Here is an 8,545-nt window from a genome sequence, read left to right on the forward strand (position 1 = left end):
CAATGAGGACCGTAAGAAAGACGGGAAGTTGAGAGCACCCGCTGACGGGTCTCAGTGGAGAAAAATCGAGAGAGAGTACTGGGCTGAGTTTGCACATGACCCAAGGAACATATGGTTTGGTTTAAGCGCAGACGGCATTAATCCTTTTGGGGAGCAGAGCAGCAATCACAACACCTGGCCCGTGACTCTATGTATGTATAACCTTCCTCCTTGGATGTCCATGAAGCGAAAGTTCATTATGATGCCAGTTCTCATCCAAGGCCCTAAGCAACCCGGTAACGACATTGATGTGTACCTAAGGCTATTAGTTGAAGAATTTTTATAGCTGTGGAATGAAAATGGTGTACGTGCGTGGGATGAGCACAGACATGAGGAATTTAACCTGCACGCGTTGCTGTTTGTAACCATCAACGATTGGCCCGCTCTCAGTAACCTTTCAGGACAGACAAACAAGGGATACCATGCATGCACGCACTATTTAGCTCACACCCAAAGTATATACCTGGACAAATGCAGGAAGAATGTGTACCCGGGCCATCGTCGATTTCTTCCAACGAACCAGCAATGTCGAAAGAAAGGCAAGCATTTCAAAGACGAGGCAGATCACCGGAAGAAGCCCGCCACGCGTACCGGTGATCACGTACTTGCTATGGTCAATGATTTACACGTAATCTTTGGAAAGGGTCCCGGCGGACTAGCTGTTCTGAGTGACGCTGGGGGACACACACCCATGTGGAAGAAGAAATCTATTTTTTGGGACCTATCCTACTAGAAAGACCTAGTGGTCCGCTCTTCGATCGACGTGATGCACGTGACGAAGAACCTTTGCGTGAACCTGCTAGGCTCCTTGGGCGTGTATGGGAAAACAAAAGATATAGCTGAGGCACGGGAGGACCTGCAACGTTTGCACAAAAAAGACGACATGCCTCCAGAGCAGTATGAAGGTCCTGCCAGCTACGCTCTTACCAAAGAATAGAAGGAAATCTTCTTTGAATGCCTGCTTAGTATGAAGGTCCCGACTGGCTTCTCGTCGAGTATAAAGGGAATAATAAATATGCGAGAGAAAAAGTTCCAGAACCTAAAGTCTCATGACTGCCACGTGATTATGACGCAACTTCTTCCGGTTGCATTGAGGGGGCTTCTGTCGGAAAACGTCCGATTAGCCATTGTGAAGCTATGTGCATTCCTCAATACAATCTCTCAGAAGGTGATCGATCCAGAAATCATACCAAGGCTAAGGAGTGATGTGGTGCAATGTCTTGTCAGTTTCGAGCTTGTGTTCCCACCATCCTTCTTCAACATCATGACACACGTTCTAGTTCATCTAGTTGACGAGATTGTCAATCTGGGCCCCGTATTTCTACACAATATGAACCCCTTTGAGAGGTTCATGGGAGTCCTAAAAAAATATGTCCGTAACCGCGCTAGGCCAGAAGGAAGCATCTCGATGGGCCATCAAACAGAGGATGTCATTGGGTTTTGTGTTGACTTCATTCCCGATCTTAAGAAGATAGGTCTCCCTGAATCGCGGTATGAGGGGAGACTAACTGGAAAAGGCACGCTTGGAAGGGACTCAATAATATGCAGGGACGGATATTCTTGGTCTCAAGCACACTACACAGTTCTACATAACTCTACCTTGGTGACCCCGTATGTCGATGAACATAAGAACAGTCTGTGCTCCAAGCACCCGGAGTAGTGCGACGACTGGATTACATGTGAACACATCAGGACTTTCAGCAGTTGGTTGGAAACACGTCTCAGAGGTGACAACACTATTTGTGATGAGTTGTACTCGTTGTCCAGGGGTCCATCTTCGACTTATTGATTTATAAAGGATACGAGATAAATGGGAATACATTTTACACGATCGCCCAAGATCAAAAGAGCACCAACCGAAACAGTGGTGTCCGCTTTGATGCAGCAACCGAGAGGGGAAAGGACACATATTATGGTTACATAGTGGACATATGGGAACTTGACTACGGACATGATTTTAAGGTCCCTTTGTTTAAGTGCAAATGGGTCAATCTGTCAGGAGGCGGGGTACAGGTAGACCCACAGTACGGAATGACAACAGTGGATCTGAACAATCTTGGGTACACTGACGAACCGTTCGTCCTCGCCAATGATGTGGCACAGGTTATCTATGTGAAGGACATGTCTACCAAACCAAGAAAAAGAAAAGATAAGGAAGCGAATACATCATACGATGAGCCAAAGCGCCACATAGTTCTATCAGGAAAAAGGGACATCTTGGGAGTGGAGGGCAAGAGACATGTCCGAAGATTATGAAAAGTTTCATGAAATTCCTCCCTTCAAAGTCAAGGCTGACCCAAGCATCCTGATAAATGATGAAGATTATCCATGGTTACGGCGCAATAAGGAAAGGACACAAGCGAAGAAAAAGTGAAGACTTTCTCCATAACTATTATGACGATACCATGCCAACTTTCAACATTTTCATAGTTCATTTGAAATGCCTGTGGTAGCAGACAAGTTTCCGTATGAAATCCTGATACTTCGAAAGAGATTGTCCGTTTTATACATGAAGTGCATCCAGTTTTTGCCGCAACCCTCTCAACTTTCTTGCACATGCTATGTGGATGAAATGATGATACCATGCCAACTTCCAACCTTTTCAGAGTTCATTTGAAATGCTTTTCAATTTCAGGGTTTTATAGCTCAAAATAATCAGTAAATGCATGAAAAATAACAAATGAAGTCAGAAAGGGTTGAAAATTGATGATGTGGCTTTGAATGGTGCATTTTGAACACACAAAAAGTCAGGAGTTTAAATAAGTTTAAAAAAATGAAATCCCTGTGTAACAAATGAGTTTCCGTGTGAAACCCTGATACTTCGAAAAAGATTGTCCATTTTGTACACGAAGTGTATCCAGTATTTTCCATAACCCTCTCAACTTTTTAGCACATGCTATGTGGGTGAAATAATGATACCATACAAACTTTCAACCTTTTCAGAGTTCATTTGAAATGCTTTTCAATTTCAAGGTCTTATAGCTAAAAAAATTAGTAAATGCATGAAAAATAACTAATGAAGTCAGAAAGGATTGAAAATTGATGATGCGGCTTTGAATGGTGCATTTTGAACACACAAAAAGTCTGGAGTTCAATTTCAGGGTCATTTATGATCAACTAAAACAAAACTATGATATTCTTTAATAGCAAAAAGAAAATCAACTAAAAAACTTTTATAAAACTCTAATAGCAAAAGGAATCAACTAAAAAGTTTTTATAAACCTCTAGTATTTTTGAAACTAAAATTATATAAAATTTATGCAACTAAAATTATCAAAGTATTTTCTGTTCAAAACATGAAAAGCTGAAAGAATTATCATAAAGAATATTTTTGTTAGAAACTTTAGTAGCAAAAAGAATTTTCATAAAGAATTTTTTGATAGAAACTAAAATAACAAAATCTGTTTTTGAATATAATGATAAAATGCAGTAATATTAAATAGCAGGAAAAAGAATCACTCAAAATATATTTTTATAGTGAAGTTATTGACAAACTAGTGATTCACACAAATTTCATAGAATTAAAATTTAAACTATTCAAATTTGGAAGCTAATGGAGTAACAGAAAGTTTATAATTATTCCGAGCTAAAAGCAAAAAGAATAAAAAAATAAAGCAAAAATCAAAAGAAAATAAATAATTCAAAAAACAAATAAAATACTAGAAAAAATAAAAAAATGCCGCCTAATGGGTCACTTGGCCTGCATACGACTAGAAACCCATCTGTACATGGCCCAGGATGCAGGCCCGCAGGCCCAATAGGCCCAACATGGGAGTGGCAAGGGTAGGCAAGTAATGCCTGCATATTAGAGAGGAGCTCAGCACCTGAGCTGCAACGCAGCTTATAAACAGGTGTTGAGCTCTCTCAGCTAGCGAGGTGGGATTAAACTTCCCACCGCACCGCGCCAGCACAAGGCCTTTAGTCCCAGTTGGTGGCACCAACCGAAATCAATGCCCCCTTTGGTCCCGGTTGGTGGCACCAACTGGAACCAGTGCCCCCCCTAGTCCCGGCTGGTGTCACCAACCGTGACCAAAGCCCTCTGCTTCCCGCCCTTTGGGCTGCTGAAAAGAGGCCTTTTGTCCCGGTTGGTGGCACCAACCGGGACTAAAGGGGGGCATTGGTCCTGGTTGGTGCCTCGAATCGGGACCAATGCTATGTCTATATAATCAGCACTTGTGAAATTTTCATTCAGTTCCTCTCGATCTCCCGCCGCCGATGCCACCCTCTGCCCCGCCGCCCGCGCCCGTCGCCGTCGTCGCCCTGCCCTGTCGCCCGCGCCCGTCGCCGCTGTCGCCCGTGCCCCCAAGCCCACGCCGTCACCCGTCACCGTCGCCTTCCGCCCCCCGCTGCCGTTGCTGTCGCCCTCCGCCGCGCGCCCCCGAGCCGTGTCGTCGCCCGTCACCGTCACCGTCGCCCTCCGCCACCCACGCCGTCGCCCTCCTCCGCCCACGCCATCGCCCTCCGCCCACGGTAATCTTCATTTTTTCATATAATTTGTATTATTTCTTGTTCATTGCATTTTTTCAGATATATAATGTATATATATATGTATGGATGTGGTATGTATGTATGAATATAATGTTCATAGCATTTTTTTGTTTATATATGTTTTTTTCATGTATGTATTAATTTTTTATTTAGGTTAATTATTAGTAGATATCGATTTTAGGTTAGTGCTTAGTAGTTGAACTAGTTGATTTAATAAAACCACTTTATTAAATTTTACTATATATAGAAGTAGTTTATTTTTTGTAAGAACTACTTTATTTTATTTATTTATAGTAAGTGCTTAGTAGTTGAACTAGTTGATTAATTAATAAAACTACTTTATTAAATTTTACTATATATAGAAGTAGTTTATTTTTAGTAAGAACTACTTTATTTTATTTATTTATAGAAAGTGCTTAGTAGTTGAACTAGTTGATTTAATAAAACTACTTTATTTTAACAAGAAAATTAATAGAACTAGTTTATTTTTTTTAGTTCAAGCAATTAATCCCGCATCGACGTCGATGATGCCTATCCCGCATCCTCGTCGTCGACTCGGCGAAGGAGGCCGGCTTGATCAGAGGGGCCATGTCCGGGACTGGGCTCCGCCGGGCTGGTATTAGGAGGTGCTACCTTTCGGGGGGCGTAAGTTGGTGAGGAGCCGGTCCGTTGTTGACCCGATCCTTGTTTGGTGGCGGTCGCATGAGCCAGTGACGGTGCCGAGGCTTCCGGACACCGCGGAGGTGGTACGTCACAGTGTCGGCGAGGAGGACGAGCACGTCCGTCGCTACATGGTTGCGTTGGAGGGCAGGTTCGACAATACCTGGCAGGTTGTTCAGGGATCTCACTGGAGCTATGATCCTGTGATGGTTCCTTCTCTTTGGGTGTCCACCGCCCGCGACGATACCCGTCGGGCGCTACGATTCTAGCTGTATTAGCGATGTTATATGTATGATATTATTCAAGGAGTATTACTAGTGATAATATTTGATGATGTACGGACACAAGAGATGATGTACTTTTGCTTATAATTGAATGCATGCTAATTTGAATACTACTTTATTTTACGATTTGGTTTTGCTTATTGAATGCTCAAATTGGAAAAGTACTCCTACTTTGAATGCTAACATTGGAGGACTGGAGGAAGCTGAACTTGGCGTTGCCCGGGTGTTGGCGGACGACGCGGCGCTCGAACTGGGGCCCTTTCTCGGCGACCAAGGTGGCCGTCTTCTCGGTGATGATGCGGATGTCGGGCGGGGCGCGGGTGGATGATCCCGATGGCGCGTCGTGTGGGTGGCCCTGGCCGCCGTCGGCGCGGGCTCGGGGTGTGCGGGGACGATCCCCATTGGCTGCTGGTGGTGGTCGCCGCTGGCGTCGCCCTCGCCGTCGAGAAGCGTGAGGGCTCCCATGGGCGGCTTCGGCGGCGGCGGTGGCGAGCTGTAGAGTTTAAGCGAGCGGATGAGCATTTTGTTTACCTGTTTGTTTTGATCTAGTTTTACGTCTAAAATGCTACTGCTAATAACATCCTCAAATTGAAACCATGAGCTTGTATGCATGCAAATGTATGATGCCTATTCTTTGACTCATCTAATTAAGGTCAAACCTACAAGCAAAGTTCTAAAGTGTTGTACATACCAATAACTAAAACTATATATCTAAATCATTTTTATATGAAAGCTGCCACAACCAATATTAGCTACTTTGCATTTCCAATTTACTTGTAGAAAATTGTATCAACGTATATAACATCAAAATTATTTCATAAGATTCTATCAACGTGTACAACACGCAAATTGGTTTCCCATATATCTTTTTAAAATTCTGCAATTTTAAGAAATGTTCAAACCTTTTAAGAAGGCATTCGTGATTCTTTTAAATGTCCTCCATTTAAAAAATTTATGATAGCCCATTTTGAAAAATGTTCATGAATTATAAAAGGTGTTCATGTTTAAAAAAACTATCATGTAATTTAAAATGTGTTCCCATCTTTTAAAAAATGCCATGTAATTTTATAAGTGTTCACACATGCACAATATGTTTCATATAGTTTTAAAATAAGTGTTCACGTACTTTTGAAAAACGTGCATGCAATTTTAAAAGTGTTCATGCCTTTATAAAAGTGTTCACCTATTATTTTACAAATGTCCATGTACTGTTAAAAGGTGTTACTAATGATTTTCAAAAGAAAACATTATTGTATTTTTTTAAAAAAGGAATATATATAAAATATAAATTTCTGAAGTAGATTAAAGAAAGAAAATAAAACATGAAATAAAATAAATAGAAAAAATAAAAACATGGAAACCAATGAATGTCCCGCTGGCGAACCGTCCAGTGTGAAAGCATGGGGATTGGGCCAGATCCCAAGGGTGAGATGTTATTGGATACTATAAGGCCTCAATTGTTTCAACTTCAAGGCTTTAAAAAAAGAAGTCTATATCGGTGCTATTTCACCTGCAAAACCAAAGCAACTCTGACCTTTTCTTTACTCTTTATCTTTATTACCTACTAATAAACCACCGATTGCTTCTGGTCGTCCGTGGTCGTACATTTTGCAGAAAAGCCCCGCAGTTTCCGGGGAATCAACCCGCGGTCCCAATTTAAGTGTATCTGGAAAAACGTTTTGATTTTACACATTGACCCCTGGATTTATTAGAATTCCACCGCGCTCCTTTGTTCATGTTATCCAGCCAGTGGCAGAGAAGGTCGAAGGGGGATACCTTCGGCTGGGCTCTCGTCGGCGGTCCGGCTCTCCCCTCCGCCTCCGGCCCCTCGGCCTCTCCTACGCCTCCGGTGTCCCAGGCCCCCCTTTAGGTGCGTCTCCATCCCAGCACCCGTGCTCCCCTTTTCCTTGTTGGCCAGCAGCCGCGGTGAGGCACTCGTCGGCCGGCAGCCATGGCGCCGCTCGGTGGAGAAGATTGGCTGTGGCATCAGATCTTCCCGTCGTCCGGTTAATCTCGTGCACCGCCACGTCCACCGCTTCGCCCCCCGCGGGCGCGAGTGCGGTCGTCGTGTATATGGCGCCCATCCGCCCCGGCTCCCCGGGACCTGCCCTGCTCGGCCCGCCGCCGACGACCACATCCCACCTCACGTCAAGCACCTCCGGCGGTAAAGAGGTCAGCGCCAGCCGGCATCCCAACTTGCGCACCGTCCCCGTCAGGCGCCGGCACACCGGGCTCGACCTCGCGCGCCGCAGCACCGCCCACGCCTCCGGACGGGTCGGGGTACCTTGCCCGCTGGACGGCCGCCGAGACTCTGGGGCCACGCCCAACGAGCACACCCCGCGCGCTGTCCGCATCTTCGACGAAGGCGGTGGCAGCGCCCTGCCCAGAGTTGACCGCAGCGAGCGCGAGGAGCTGTGGCGAGAGTCCGAACACAAGCAGCCTGCTGGGCACGCGCACGGCCATGACGGAGCGGAGCAGCGGGAAATCCTTGGCGTTGAGGCCGTCCGTGGACCAGAGGTGAAGAGCGAGGAGGTGGTGATCCGGGACACAGCCTAGGTGCATCCTGCGCATCAATCAGAGACGAAGCTGGCCAGGCCCAGGTATGTATGTGCTACTTTTGTTGCTGGTTGTGCTGGGGCAAGTAGTGGCGGTGGCTGCTGCATGGCATTGGGCAATACAGTGGAATAGTTGTGGGATTTTGGATGTCTTTGCTGTTTCAGAGAAATAGATGTAGGTGAGTTTGTTCTGTGCCTGCTTATAATTGTGTCTGACAATGTCTCGTTCAATGAGATTGCCATTCGACCAATTGTTTGTATGAATTCTGTAAAACTTGTGTGACTATGAGTGCAGTAAATCTTCTGTGCCGCACCTTTGAGCTTGAGATGCAGATTTGTATTCCCTGTGAGTAACTTAACATCTGACATCTTTACCTTTTTTTTTTGATGCAACTGGGGAACTTGAATAAATTGTTAGGTAAATGCCAGGAGCAGAACCTATTCAGTAAATACAAACGATCCACATCTCATGTTCAAAGGGACATCTTAAAGGCTTTGTCTTTCTAGCGTGTTCTGCTC

The 8,545-nt window shown here is 44.7% G+C and overlaps 1 pseudogene; it reads right to left on the reverse strand.

The window, feature by feature from the left end:
- Positions 1–7,309: 7,309 nt before the first annotated feature.
- Positions 7,310–8,053, reverse strand: LOC119280205 (annotated as a pseudogene).
- Between the last annotated feature and the right edge of the window lie 492 nt (positions 8,054–8,545).

This window comes from Triticum dicoccoides, chromosome 3B, assembly GCF_002162155.2.
Source record: "Triticum dicoccoides isolate Atlit2015 ecotype Zavitan chromosome 3B, WEW_v2.0, whole genome shotgun sequence".
Taxonomy (NCBI): Eukaryota; Viridiplantae; Streptophyta; class Magnoliopsida; order Poales; family Poaceae; genus Triticum; species Triticum dicoccoides.